Here is a 16,484-nt window from a genome sequence, read left to right on the forward strand (position 1 = left end):
ACCTTCAATTTATAAAACTGTAATTAATGAGATCTCAAGGAGCCAAGTGGGCAATGGCTGAGATACAATGAATCTTTGTAAACAATCTAGAAACCTAGCTACTCCCAGAGGCAAGCCAGAGAAGAACACTGATGGGATTATGAATACACCCTTTTATTGTTTAGGCCTTTTTTCTTAAGTAGGCCTTTTGTTCAAGTAGACTTTTAACTATAGCTTCATTCCAGGTGGAGATTTCTACAAACCCCGCCTTTACTATATCAAGTCATAACCCAATTTAAGATGTCAATCCCTCTTTTCTCTTTTCTAAAATGTCTTCCCCTATTTGAATGTCAGCTCCTTGAGGGCATGGATTGTAAGGATCCTAGAAAGGTCAGGCAAGCACAATTGAGATGTAAGTGAGCCAATGGTCTCTGAGGTCCTTGGAAGTGATTGGAGTTGAGTTGCAAACCCCGCCTCCAGTTCATTAAGATGAGGTTATAAATTGTCAATGTATAAACTCAAAAAGGGGAGGTCCAGACCTTCTGTCTCTAGCCAGACACTTTCTTACCTCCTGATTAGTAAGAATTGATGGTTCTACCCCCCAACCTGTCAGAACCAGATTAATGGACTCCACCCACCTGCCTTTGTTTTGCTACTGTGTATAAATATGTCATTGAGAAATCACATTGGCTGCTGGATACTGGATTCTTGTAGAGGATAGTCTCATTCAGCCCTGGGATCAAATCATGGATGCATTTGGTCCAAATAAATCTCTCTCTTTCAAAAAAAATATTAAAAACTCTCTTTATCTTGCCTCAGTTTCTCTGGCATTACAATAGAAGATGATATCTTCTGTAAACTTTTAGAAGATACCATTTTTAAAATATGTGGAACTTTGGGGAATATAGTGCTTTGTATATGCACCTTTTAATTTAGTATCTGAGGTTGGAATGAAATAAGGCACTTGCAGATTTTTTTCAACAATTAATAAAATGGATGTTTTCTTAGCCTAGCATGGACACAATATTCAACAAGGATGTCTCCATATAGAAAACTGTCTAGTCAGCAGGGCAACATGTGGTGATTTGACCATTCTTGGGTTAGCCACTAAGTTTGAAGGGCCCTGAGTCCATGTTGGTGGGCCTTTTTATGTCTTTGACTAATAAGGAAGATAAATCAGTACTGTCACAGGCTATCAGAAAGCTTTGTCCAGAGAGGAACAGCTTAAACCTGAGTCCCCTAGGCCAATAAAAGATTAGGAATAGTTTTTATCATCTTTTAAAGAAAAACTATGTGGTAGAATAAGGACTTGATAAATAGTGGTAATTCAGTTGTTTCAGTCATACCTAACTCTTCATGAACCTATTTGGGATTTTCTTGGGCAAAAATACTGGAGCTGTTTGCCATTTCCCTCTCTGATTCATTTTATAGATAGAAAACTGAGGCAAACAGAATTAAGTGAATTGCCCAGGTCATGGAGACAGTAAGTCTGAAATCATATTTGTTTTCTCTCTCTTTTTTTTAACAGTGTAATTGTAAAAATATATTTATAAATCTTAAAATATGTACAAAGCACTTCACTCAGTCACTTTCCAAATCTGAAAAGGGGTAGGATGTGGTTTTCTTCTCATATATTATCTTTGAAGTCATGTGTGGTTTTTTTTTAATTTTTAAACATTTACTTTTTTTTGTCATTGTTCTTCCCACTTATGCATATTGTGATCTTGTCTCTGCTTACTTCACTTTGCATCAGATTATGTAAATCTTTCCATGCTTCTATGTATTCATCATGCACATCATTCCTTACAGCACAGTTATATTTCATTAATTCATATTATAATTTGTTTAGGACTTTTGCAATTTATGGGAGTCTATTTTGTTTCCCTTTCTTTGTTTTCATAAAAGTGGTGCAGTAAATATTTGAATGTGTATTAGGATTTACTTCTTTTTTAAAATAGCATTTTACTTCTCCAAATACATGCAAAAATAATTTTCAACATTATCTTCACAAAACTTTGTGTTCAAAATTTTTCTCCCTCTTTTCCATTTTCTGTTCTCCCTAATACAGCAAGCAATCCAATATAAATTTGACATGTGCAATTCCTGAAGCCATATTTGAATTCAGGAAGATGACTCTTTGAGATTTCAGGACTAGAACTCTACCCACTGCATCACTTAGCTGCTCCATCACACATGACAAAATATATTTTACTGCAACAATGAAAACAGATCCTCTTGATTTGTAATTGATACCTCAACATTCCAGTGAGATAGAGAAAAACTGAATCCAATTTCTTGATGAGCAAGCCAAGGTATGACAAAGTTAATGGATCCAACTGAGCCTCACAGCTGGCCTAATGCAAAACTAGACACTGATTTCAGATCTCCTGTCAACTAGTATCTATCTACTGATCTATCTATAAACTTACTGACTGGAAATGGACTTCCTGAGTAATGTAGTTTCTGATGACAAGTCATGTTTGTTCTAATAAGAATGTCTGAAGACTGATCAAAGAAGCTTTGGCTGCTGGATTTGCATGAGCCCACAGTTGACCTATATGACTCAGCCATTTGACAGTCATTCCTTATTTGTTCTGTTGACTTCCCAGAAGCTTGTTGCCATTATATGTCCCAGAAAAGAGGGGGAAATTAATGCTTTCATTCCAGGGACACATCCAACTTTTTCATTTAATTCTTTGGATTCTAATTTTAAAATTTTTAAGGTTTTTATTTTTTAAATCCTAAATTCCCTGCTATTTTTTGCATAGGAATGAGGAATGAGGAATAATTTCACCTAACAATTCAATCCTTAAAAGCCTGCCATTTTTCTAGTTTGGCTGACATCTTTATTGCATGAATTTAGTTATTCCTCTTCCTCCTGGTTATTTCCTCATCAGGAAAATAGATTTTTAAAAATGGCATCCCTCACTGAGATACTTAGTTGTGTTTTTTCCCAAATAAACAAGCAACTGCCCCCCCCAGGGCTGTTGTGAGAATCATATGAAATAATATTTCTAAAATGCTTAGCATAGTGCATGGCACAGGGTGTGTGTTTAATAAATGTTTGTTTCTTTCCTTCAGTTTGCCTATACTAATTCACAACAATAATGTATTAATGTGTCAGTTTTTCCATGGGTCTTCCAACATTTCTTATTTTCTCTCTTGTCATCTTTGCCAACTTCATGGGTGTATGAAGTTAAAACTTTAAAGTTGTTTTAATTTGTATTCTCTAATTAGAATTTAGAAAACCTAGGTGGCATGGTAGATAGAGTGCTAGACTTAGAGTTAGAAAGACCCTGGACAAGTCACTTAATCCTGTTTGCCTCAGTTTCTTTATCTGAAAAATAAGCTGGAAAGAAACCAAAGAGAAACCCATGATCATGTAGGTCAAAATCTAGTTCAAATCCAGTCTCAGATGTTTACTAGCTAGCTGCGTGACCCTGGGCAAGTCACTTGATCCTATTTACCTCCATTTCCTCATATATGAAATGAGCTGGAGAAGGAAATGACAAATCACTCCAGCATCTTTGCCAAGAAAATCAAAAGCTAAGAGTCAGATGCTACTGGAAATATGACTAAACAACAAATTAGTGTTTTTGGCACATTTCTTTCTTTCACATAGTTGTTGATAGCTTAAATTTCTTCCTTGAAAAACTTTCTGTTCCTATCTTTTGGCCATATGTCTGTTGGGGAATAGCAATCTTATAAGTTTGAGTCATTTTCTTATAATATATCTTGGATATGAAATCTTTATTAGAGAAAGTTACTATACAAATTTTATTTTTTCCAGCTGTCTATTTCCCATCTAACACTAACAACATTACTTTTGTTCAGGTAAAACCTTTAAAATTTTATATTATAAAAATCATTCCTTTCTCTTCTGCAATAGCACCTAGTTCCCAGGGTTGTGAAGATAAATGAGACAACATTTTAAAGTGATTAGAACAGTGCTTGATATATAGGAAGTGCTTACTAAATACTTGTGTCCTTCTTTCCTTACAGTTCAGTGTCAATTTGGTTGTCCTAGATGTCCTAGAATTATATGCCTTTCCTTGTACTTTGCTTAATTTTATCAATGACTTATATAAAGATATAGATTTTCAGTTAGCATTAAGCTGGAAAGAGCCAAAATATCAGAAGCCAAAATATACTTTATAGACTAAATCACTGAGTATAATCTAATATGCTGTAATTTAGTAGAGATAAAGCAAAATCTAAGAATAGAGTTAAAAATTATAAGTAGAAGATGATGAAATATAATTAAATAACAGTTGCTCTGAAATTGGCCTTAATGTTTTTGATGTAACATGCAAGAAAACAAATATAATCTCAAATTGCAGTAACAGTTTGCTTATTAGAAATAAGGTGATAACCCTATTATAGTTTACTCTGGTCAGAACAAATATAGAATATTATGATCAGTTTGAGGTATCATAATTTAAGGACATTGGAAAAATTTTGTTGTTGTTTGATAGTGTTTTCAATAGCTTGACTTTTTTTGACCCTTTTTGGGATTTTCTTGGCAAAGATACTGGAGTGGTTTATCTCCAGCTTATTTTTCAGATAAAGAAACTGAGACAAACATGATTAAGTGACTTATGCAAGGTCACATAGCTACTAAGCATCGGAGGCCAGACTTTAACTCAGGAGATAAATCTTCCTGGCTTTGTCTCAGTATTCTATCCACAGAAGCCCATAGATAAAGATAAAGAGCGCCAAATTAGTGAAGGACTTTAAATCCATATCATATTAGAATCCATTGAAAAAATTGGGAAATTTTTATTTAGAGGAAAGGAGTATCAAAGAGGAAATTATAGCTATCTTCAAGTATTTGGAGAGTTTATGGAAGAGGGATTAAATGTATTCTGTTTTTCTCTAGGGGACAGAACCAGGAATAATTGGTGAAAGCTGAAAAAAAGCAAAGTTAGAATTGATGCCAGGAAGAATTTTGTAACATGTAGAGCTGTCCAAAAGTGGAATGGATGACCTGCAAGATCATGGTTTTCTCTTTGTTGGAAAACTCCAAGTAGGAGATGGATAACCACATATTGGATAAACTTATAGTGGGGGTTCCTTTTTGAGTTTTGAGTAACCATTTAAGTTCTTTCAAAGGATAAAATTCTGTGATTTGATTATTTTGTGATTTCAGTAGTTTCTATAATTTTTAGGAAACAACAAAATAAGTTCTTTCCTCACTGGAAGATTTGTTATCATCCAGTCATATAGGTTATCTTGAACTTTTTGTAACCCCATTTAGGGTTTTCTTGGCATAGATACTGAAATGCTTTACCATTCCTTCTCCAGCTCTTTATACAAATAAAGACACTGAAGCAAACAGGATTAAGTGACTTATCCATGGTCACCCAGCTAGCAAATGCCTGAGGCCATATTTGAATTCAGGAAAGGACTCTTCCTGACTTCAGACCTGGTGTTTTATGCACTGTGCCACCTAACTGGCCTTTTAGCAAGATCCTAGAGGGCAAGTCTACTTTTGTGGGAGGGGATCTTTGAACTAAAATCAATTCTCTGAAATTTAAATCAACCAAATTTAAATCACATTAAAATCAACCAAGCTAAGTAAAAGTTCTGGTAATAGAAATACAAGCAAAACAGTTCCTGCACATGAGGAATTTACATTTTTTTAAAACTATTATTAAAGCCTTTTATTTTCAAAATATATGCATGGATAATTTTCAACATTCCCTTATAAAACCTTGTGTCCCAATTTTTTTCCTCCCTTCCCTTAATAATCCAATATATGTTAAACATGTACAATTCTTCTATACGTATTTTCACAAATATCATGCTGCACAAGAAAAATCAGATCAAAGGGAAAAAAATGAGAAAGAAAACATAATGCAAGCAAACAACAAAAGTGAAAATACTGTTATACTCAACATAGTCCCACAGTCCTCTCTCTGAGTGCAGATGACTCTCTTTATCACGAGATCATTGGAAGTGACTTGAATCAACTCCTTATTGAAGAGAGTCCTGTCCATCAGAACTGATTATCTTATCATCTTGCTGTTGTTGTATATAATGATCTCCTGGTTTTGTTCATTTCACTTAGCATCTGTTCATGTAAGTCTCTCCAGGCCTCTCTGAAATCATTCTGATGATCGGGAATCCACTCTGTTTCCAGTTTCTTGCTATTACAAAAAGGGCTTTCACAAACATTTTTGCACATTCTCCCCTTTATGATCTCTTTGGAATATAGGCCCAGTAGAGTGCTGGATCAAAGGGTATACAGAGTTTGATAGCCCTTTGGGTATAGTTCCAAATTGTTCTCCAGAATGGTCGAATCAGCTTACAACTCTACCAACAATATAACAGTTTCCCAGTTTTCTCATATCCCCTCCAACAATCATCGTTATCTTTTCTTGTAGTGGTACCTCAGAGTTGTCTTAATTTATACTTCTCTGATCAATAGTGATTTAGAGCACTTTTTCATATGTCTAGAAATGGTTTTAATTTCTTCATATGAAATTGTCTGTTCATATCCTTTGTAGAATATGATATGTTCTATAATATGTATTTGTCAATTGGAGAATGGCTTAAATTCTTATAAATTTGAGTCAATTCTCTATATATTTTAGAAATGAAGCCTTTATCAGCACCTTGAAAGTAAAAATGTTTCCCAGTTTATTGTTTCCCTTCTAATCTTGTCTACATTAGTTTTGTTTGTATGAAAACTTTTTTTAACTTTATATAATCAAAATTATGCATTTTGTGTTCAATGATATACTCCAGTTCTTTGGCCACAAATTCCTTCTTTCTCCACAGATCTAAGAGATAAACTATACTTTGTTCTTCTAATTTGTTTAAAATATCACTTTATATGTCTAAATCATAAAATTTTGATCTTATCTTGTTTGGTATAGGGTGTTAGGTGTGAGGCAGTACTAGTTTCTGCCATAGTAATTTCCAATTTTCCCAGCAATTTTTGTCAATGATTTCTTATCCCAAAAGCTGGGATCTTTGAGTTTGTTAAACACTAGATTACTGTAGTCATTGGCTATTTTGTACTGTGAACCTAACCTATTCCATGATGGACTACTCTATTTCTTAGTCAGAATGCTTTTGATGACTGCTGCTTTATAATATAATTTTAGATCTGGTACAGCTAAGCCACCTTCGTTTGCAATTTTTTTCATTAATTCCCTTGAGATTCTTGATCTTATGTTCTTCCAGATGAATTCTGTTATTATTATTTTTTCTAGCTCTGTAATTTCTTGGGAGTTTGATGATATGGCACTGAATAAGTAGATTAATTTAGTTGTCATTTTTATTATGTTAACGAGCATTTAATATTTTTCCAATTGGTTAGATCTGATTTTATATGTGTGGAAAATGTTTTGTATTTCTATTCATATAGTTACTAATTTTGCCTTGGCAGGTAGACTCTCAAATATTTTATATTACCTACAATTATTTTAAATGGAATTTCTCTTTGTATCTCTTGATGCTGGATTTTGTTGGTAATATATAAAAATGCTGGTGGTTTATGTGGATTCATTTTGTAGAGAAATTTACATTCTAATAAGAAAAGGCAACCCACATTAAAAAGGATATGAAAAGTGGGAAAGAGAGGAAAAAGTTGATCACAGAAGGGTATAATATCAAAGTCCAGAGGATTAATATTTTAGAACTTTCACATAGCATAAAATACATAAAATTTTTAATATGGGCATTCAGAAAATTTTATACATCTTCTACAACTGAGCTTCTCTAATAATTTTTAAATTCTGTATTTGTCTTGTGTTATTTCCTTTTTGGATTTATCCATGTCTAAGGGAAGAACATGTAAGTCTCCTATGAAGATTATCATATTAAGATTATGATCATCAGATTTATGTTTTCCTATATTAATTAATTTTTATTTTTATTCATTTTCCCCTGAAAGTCAGCATTTGATTGTTGAGATTAATTTTATTTATGTTAATTTAGATCCTAGGCTAGTCCCAAAGGTTCTGCTTCCCATCATTCTTATTTATTTAATCTGATCCAAGTTCCTTGAACTTGCTTAAATTGTTATTTTTTTCTTTCTTTTTATTTATTTAAGTAATTTCTTCCCCAATTTTGGCTTTTTCCTTTCCCTGCCAAGTTAGGTGTGTGGTTCAAAATTCTTCCTCTGTGCCAATCTGTTTCCAACCTCCTGAAGAGGCACTATAGTTTAAGAAAAACACCGATAAGCTGAAGTATGTCCAAAGAAGGGAAGCCAGGATGATAAAAGTACTTGAGTTCATGTCATTTGAGAATCATAGAAGAAATTGAGCATATTTAGTCTAAAGAATAAAAGAATTGGGAGGGGAAGAGGAATGATACTTGTCTTCAAGTATTTGAAACACTGCCATCAGGAGAATAGATTAAACTCATTTGGCTCAAGAGGGCAGAACCAGCCGCAATGGGTGGAATTTGCAGAGTCAAATTTAGGCTTGATATTTGGCTAAATTTTTCCTAACAATAAGGGCTATTCAAAACTGGAATACTAGCATTGTTGATGCTCCTCAGAGGTTTTGAATGACCACTTGTCAAGTATGTTATAAAGGGGATTCCTTTATTCCTTTTGCATTTGGGTTGGATTAAATGGTCTCTGGAGTCCCTGTGATTTTGTGATTATTACTTATAATAACATTGTTAGTGATATCATTTTCCAAGAAATTTTCATTCTTTCTCTTTTTTATTATCCCTATCACTTGTTTATTCTGAATCATAGTCTTCCATTTCTCTTCCATTCCATTTCTCCTTTATGTTTAAAACTCATGAAAAGTACAATTGTTTGAACTCTCTTCTAGTCCATTTTATATTTAGTTTTTAAAAAATATTGCACTACTTTTCCTTCCCTTGAACATTTGTAGGTCACTCTCTCTTTTATCTTTAATCTATAATTTATTTTATTGTTTTTGGTGCGACCATTTGTTGTGCTTTTGTGTTGGGAATTACTTTGAACCACAAATCACAAAGGTTAAATAACACATTCCCTCTTTATTATGATCAGTTATTGCTACTGTCAATATATTCTATTTGAGAATTCTCCCATCCACACCCATGTTTTTCCAAACTAATTTTTTTTCCCCTGAGGCTGGGGTTAAGTGACTTGCCCAGGGTCACACAGCTAGGAAGTGTTAAGTGTCTGAGACCAGATTTGAACTCGGGTCCTCCTGAATTCAGGGCTGGTGCTCTATCCACTTTGCCACCTAGCTGCCCCCACACCCATGTTTTTAACCTTAGAGACTCATACATCTCCTTTTTCCAGATACAGCCCTAGAAAGCAAGGTCACACAGTTACCAAGTGTCTGAGGTTATGTATGCATTCAGGAAATGAATCTTTCTGACTTCAGGCCTGGTGCCTTATCCACTGTGCCACCTAGCTGCTCTTACAGAAAGGTCCTAGAAGGCATGGCTACTTTTGTATGAGGTGATCTTTGAACTAAAATAAATTTTCTGAAATTTTATCAAGTTTGTTGGGGGACCCTTGAAATCAACCAGGGTAGCTAGTCCTTGATTAAAAAAAAAAAAAATGATCTTTATTATTATGACTACATCCCCCATTATGAAGCTCCTATCTCTCATGGCACATATCTCTCATATCTCACACTTTCACCACAAGGACATTTGTTTATGGTGCTCTTTCTTTTCCTTTTCTTGGGAAAGACATATCTTCTGTTTTCTCTTCACACATCTTCTCTGCCTGCACTTCTATTATTCTTCGCTTTATTTTTCGAGAGTATTCTATTCTTTTGAGAGAATAAAGAAACTACCCTTCTTTTTCTGCTCAACTCCAGGCTGAGTAAGTATGGAGTATATATTTAGTTTTTCTCTGTCTTATCTCTCTTTTTCTCACCTCCAGTGATGTCTCTTTGAGTCAATTGGATAGTGCAAGGTATAGAGTGCTGGGCCTAGTTAGTGTAGTGTTCTCTAGTTTTCCTGGAGTCTTTGGGGCAGCCTTCCTTTCAGTTCAGTAATCACCACAAGGACAGCCAGGTGTTAAAGTACAAATCCTTTATTGTCTCCTTGCCTGGGGCTGAGCAGCTTTCTTAGAGGCCTTCCAGAGTCTTGGTTTCAGTGGAGAAAATGCAGGAGGCCAGGCCAGCCACCAAGAGCCTGACTGAAAGAATTTGTCTCCTTGGCTCTAAGAGCTTGTAGTGCGCTTGTCCTCTGTGGCTCTCAGTCCCTGCTTATATGCTCCACAATGAGTATAAACCAATTATATCACTAGGAAACCATTATTTGTTGTAAGATTAAATCAATTATACTGAACCATGCTGAATTAGATAACCATTGTCTCATCAATTCCATTTAGTTAGTACCTTGTAAGCATCCTTGTTTCAAGTTCAGAGGAAGACCTAAATTCAAATCTAGCCTTACTATATACTAGATACTTACTAGCTATATGACATCACTTAACTGCTGTCTGCCTTAGTTTCTTTAACTGTAAAATATATGATAAGAGAACCTATGAGAAAGGGTTATTATAATGATTAAAAAGTGTTTATTATAGTGCTTGGTACACCATATAAACACATGCTCCTCCCTCCATATTTCTGATAAGAAATGTTAATTCATTTGTAGGAGAGCATCAGTCTTAGGCCATGAAATAAAAATTCAGTTGTACCTCCTTTCTTCTTTCTGATTTTTAAAAACATTCCTTTAAATGATTAGCTTTTTATTCTTTGATGATACTGTTATGTTGTTTTATTTGTTTATTTATTTTTTGGTTTTGTTACAAAACACATCCATCCTAAGTGAGAGTATTCATTTCATTAATCAGTCATTTGTTCTAAATTGCATTTATTTTTCTTTTCTTTATTTCTCTTCTTCAAAGTATTTGAATTTTCAAATATTCTGCTTAACCCCAGGTCAGAAGAGTAACAGGGGCATCTTTCTGTTCATCTTCCTTAATTTATAATCAGACTCCATTTGGTAAGATATTTTATTTGTGTTTGAATCTTGAGCTTCTTTGCTTTTTTGGAATAGTTTATTACATTAACTTTTCTAAATCACTGCTAAGAGACATTGATAGCTGAGAGTCTACTAAATTAAAGTTCCTTACACCATAGAAATCACAGATCAAGGGATAAAAAAACAATAAGTCATATTTCCATAACTATGATTTACAGAGTACCTACTTTTAAAAAAATATTGAAACAACACTATGTGATTATTTTTATTATCCCTTTTGTACAGATGAGGAAACTCAAACTCAGAAAAGGAAATGGCTTGCCCAGAACTAATATCTAAAGCAGGAGTTGAGCTCAGAGCTTCCTTATGATGAGGTATAGCCAAATGATGAGGTCTAGATAAGGTACACCTAAATAAAATTAGGATTAGTTGAGGTCTAGTGACAGGTTCAGGGCACAGGGAGTTAAATGGAGCTTCCCTGCAACCCCTTTGGATTCAGCTCAAGGATACAAAGTTAAATGAGGTCTAGTGATGGCATAAGAGTCCCCTATAAATGAATTTACAGGCCCAAAAACCTAGATTGATTAAAAAAAAAAAAAAAAAAAAAAAAAAAAAAGGCTTATTGTAGGGTTTGGAAGTAAGGTTAAAGTCTGATTAGTAAAAGGAGTTAGACAGAGACAGAAATACACCATAAGTGGCCAACAGAGAGTCTGATGGTGCTTGCATGTTTCAACCCTCTGCCAAGAGATGATTCCAGGTTGGCTCTTTTATTTGCTTGAAGGGGCCTATGGGTGAAGTCCCAAGTTGATTCCTCGAGGGCCAGAACCCACCAGGTGAGGGTTGGGAAACCTGAGCAGATCATTAGAATGGGGGCTGGGTATAGCCCAAATTAGCTCAGACAAGGATCTCTCCCCTTGGAATACAAAAGGGTAGTTTTGACCAGATCTTGTAAATAAAAGGTCAGTCCCAAAGGGGGTTGGAGATCAGAAAAGGAATCTTAAAGGGGACTACGCCCACATCACTTATGGCAGATCTAGAAGGGACTATGCAAATCTTAAAGGGGACTACACCCGCATCACTTATGGCAGATCTAGAAGGGACTATGCATTACCTTCAAGTTTCCTCCTTGCACCTTATTCAACTAACAATATCTTCCCTGTAGGCAAGTCATATGTGAATTTGGTGGCAGGCCTGAACCTGGCAAGCATAGCATCCAAAGAAATAACAGTGATTAAGAAGGTGATAAATAGCTAAGCAGATTAATATGTTCTCCAAGAGCTGTTGTAAGGATGAATTCAGGAATATTACAAATGTAACTCATGCCTTTTGTACTATGTACTCTTTTCCCCTTGGGATACCTTAAAATTGCTTCCATGATGACTCCACTTTCATAGTTATGCATACACTGTTGCTTTAGCTGTATTACACAGTAATTTATCCTGTGATTTCTCAACCCAGCACTTCTTCCTTAGATCTGCTTTGAATTTTCCAGTCTTTTCCCCAATATGTTTCCCTCAAGATAAAAATTCAAATATTGCTGAGGACATTGTTTTCCCCACATACCACTCATGGAATTTGTATTTTTAAAACCCATCTCCTCTTAAAGCCCTTTGTTCTATCACTAGAAAATTCAGTTGTTCTAAACCATAAATGGTTTGGAATCCTAATTTCAATCAGCAGAGAACATTCAGAAAACCACAAATTTTGGAGTGAAAGGAAGTAAGTTAGAATCATAATTCTATGACTTATTGCATGTATGACCATGAGCAAGTCATTTCTCTTATTCTGGACTTCAATTTCCTTATCTATAAAATGAAGAAATTAGACAAAATGATCTCTAGTCTTTCATAGTATTTAAAGCTATCATGATATGGTTAAACCAAAGTCTGTACAATCCATGGCAAACTATTAGTATAAATCTTAAACTAAAAATTGTAATGGACTCTTCCTTTCACCTTATTCAATTAATTATAACTTCTCTGGAGGCAGGTCATATGTGCATCTGGTGGCAGGCCTGAACCTGAACATCTAATTCAACTTCCTCATTTTTCAAATAAGGAAACTAAGGAGAGCATGATTTCCTCTAAAAGTCATAGGCAGTGACAGAGAATATTTAAATTCATGCTTATTGCTCAGATGTAAATATTCTTCACATGATATATATTTTTTAATATAAGCACTTCAATGTCATTCTTGAAGTACTATTAAATGCAGCATACTTTTATATTCAGAGTTGGTACTTGTAATGTTCTTCTCTAGAATATTATGTTCTATAGAAGCAGGTTTCTTGGGGGGCTTCTGGAAGCAGCCTTCCTTTCAGTCTTGTGTAATAATCACCTCAAATGCAGCCAGGAGTTAAAGTCCAAAATCCTTTATTTTCTCCTTCAAAGTCTTGAATCTTTTCCTGGGTCCTGGTTAGCTTTCTTAGAGGCCTGTCTCTCTCCTTGGTTCCAAGTGCTCTTGCTGCTAGTCCTTTGTCTCTTCCAGCTTCTACCTCAAGCTCCCTCTGAATCCAAAGCCTCCAGCCAGCACAGAGGTAGAATATGGAATGAATCTGACTCTGCCTCCGAGACAGTGGGCTTGTTGGCTTTCCTCCTCATATATGCTCTCTTAAAGGTGTGAACTCTAATAAATACTAAGTACATAATCATTGTCTCTATCAGTTCCAGTGACTTAGCACCTTGTTTCAAGTTCGGGCCCATAACAGGTACTATGTTTGCTATTCAGTTAATTTTTTTCAGTATCACTTTTTATTCCTATTGTTGATACCTCTTTATACTCATCATAAATATCATTTATCCAGAGACCCACTATGGAGAAGACAAGAAGCAAGCCCATTGGACTAGTCTGAAACCCTCTCCTCCAAAGGTCCAACCAAAGATCCTGACCATCCAGATCCACAAGAACTTCCTCCTTCCAACACTGCACATGGAAAGCATTTAATAAATGTTTTTCTATTTCATCACTGGCCTCTGTCTCAAATTAGCTCAAAGATAAGAAGAGGAAGTCAAGAATGTCATAGATTTGTCAGGTGAGCTATGCGCAGTACACAGCATAGTTGGAAACTACAGTTTATCAGTAGGAGAACTTTCCAGAGCAGTGAGGAAACATCAAGAGCAGTCCATATTCCTCAATTCTGCCCACCTCCCAGCAAACCAAACATGATCTATTAGATAGAGCACTAGACAGAGTACTACAAAATCTTGTGTTTGAATCCTATCTTAGATACTTAGTAGCTATGTGACAGCAAATGAGTTACTTGTCTCTTCTGAAATTAGATATCCTAATCTGCAAAGGTAAATGGTAATAAATAGTAACAGTATTTAATCAAAGGATTGTTGAGACATTCAAATAATATAAAGTATTTTACAAACCTTCAAGTTCTATGTAAATATTAGCTACTATTTTAAAGTAGAAGCAAGAATTCTATCCTATTTCCCTTCATTTATATTTGCTTAAATAATCACACCAGATGTTCATTTCTTAATGTTTCTCTAAAAATGCTTCATGGCACTTCAAAGATTAAAAAACAAAGCAACATCATCAGACACTGTCAGAACAGCTATTTGACCATATTTAAAATATGAAAGTAATGCTATATGACAAAATTTAGAAACAAATGAATAAAATAAAATAACATCACGAATCAAAATGGAATTCTTCTTAAGCATCTTTTCATGTTGAACACTCATTGATCCTCTCCATTAAATAATTTTGTAAAGAACTATTATTTGGCCAAAGAATATCTACAATATTCTATTAGCATCTTTCCCCCATCATTTGCCATCAGTTACAGGTATTATCATATTGCCCCATGGATGCTATAGTTTTAGTATTACTAAATAAACATAAACTCAGGTCATCCTGACTCTAGAGCTTGTGCTCTATCCATTGTGCCACCTAGATGCCCTTTCAGTTATTTCCAATGAAAAATCTTTTAATATAAAAGATATAATTAAATGTTTCAGTGTCCCCTTCTATTTGGTTGGCTCTAGGCCTTTTAAGCAGGACCTGGAGTTTCAGCATTGTAAATAAACTCTGGAGAAAGCTTCCATGACATAACCATGATTGAAGGTTAGCAAGATTTATAGTCACATGTAGCATAATATATTTTTAAACATTACTTTTTATAATACCTGAATTATTAATGAATGAAAATTCTACCCTCAATGACATAAATTTTTAAGTGTGGGAAATATCTTTTACCTTTCTTTGTATTACTAGTACACAACCCAGTGCCTGACACATAATAAATATTTAATAAATGCTTATTGAATGACTGGCAAGTCAAGTGGTATACGTTATAGTGAATGCTCAAAATTCTAAGTGTACAATAACTTAGCGAGCAATGTTTAAACCCTGGGAAAACAAATCCTTTCTTGCTCTAGTTTATGGTAAATTTTGTTACTTTCAAAATTTTGCTGACCCAGTGGCATTTCAGTAATTGTTTCTTCTCAGCATATTCTTTCCCCCCTTTTGTATCTCACTTCTAAGTATATAGTAGTGTCTGTTAATAATTCCCTAATTAGCTCCCTGACATGTTGAACACTAATATTGTGATCAATTCCCACTTTTCTTCTACAAGCTAAACATTCTCAACAGCCTCTTTTGGCATGGTCTCCAGACAACTAACAATCCTTGCCATCTTCTTTTTGATGTGCTTTAATTTGCTTACTTCCTCTCTCAAATATGATACCCAGATTTGACTTCAATAAATTAGTTATGATTTAAACAAGGCAGAGTACAGCAGAGCCATCATTTCCTTTATTATAGACACTTTTGCCAAAGCTATTGAATTTTATGAGCTCTTAGTCCACCTACAGATCTTTTTTACAAGCCCTATTCTCTAAATATACTTCCCCAGTATTGTACTTATAAAACTAATTTTTTTAGAACCCACATGTAGAAATTTACACATATCCTTACTAAAGAAAATATGATTATTAATATTGCTTTCCCTTCATTCTCAAAGAGAAACAATGACATCATGGGAGGGATATCTTGAGTTGCTCATGAATGGATTTAAGTGAGTCAGAAATGTACAAAGTCATCAGTCTCACTCTGTTCTCCAGAGTCATTCAAATCCAGTGCTAAGACAAAAGTCAAGATGACTGGCAATGGCTTAGGATGCAGTGGGTGACCTTGGACTTTCTAAATTCAATTGAAATGTGATGAGACATGATCTAATGATATAGTCAGCAATATGTTAAAGTGGCTGATTTCATCAAATTTCCTGAATTCAAAAATCTCTGTGAAAATGAATTGGATATAGCTTACCAGATATTAAGCTGAACACACAAAAGGAAAAACAAAAATTTGTGGGTAAAAACTTGGGAAATAACATAAGAGGACTTAAATATTTAGAGCTCATACTCATCATCCCTCCCTTCCCTTTCCAACCCATTTCACATTTTAAGCATGGATAGTACAAACAGCAGTCATTTCTTTCAGGGTCTATTTGGGGAACCATGTGCCTGTACTGGTGGTTAGTTTTATCTCCCATTTTCCCACATACTCTTAAATGCTTCCTTTTGTGTGTTGTTTTTTTCCCCCTTGGAATGGGGCTCTTTGGGGACAAGACTGTTTTGGGTTTTATTTATACG

This window comes from Sminthopsis crassicaudata, chromosome 1, assembly GCF_048593235.1.
Source record: "Sminthopsis crassicaudata isolate SCR6 chromosome 1, ASM4859323v1, whole genome shotgun sequence".
In the NCBI taxonomy this organism is placed as follows: Eukaryota; Metazoa; Chordata; class Mammalia; order Dasyuromorphia; family Dasyuridae; genus Sminthopsis; species Sminthopsis crassicaudata.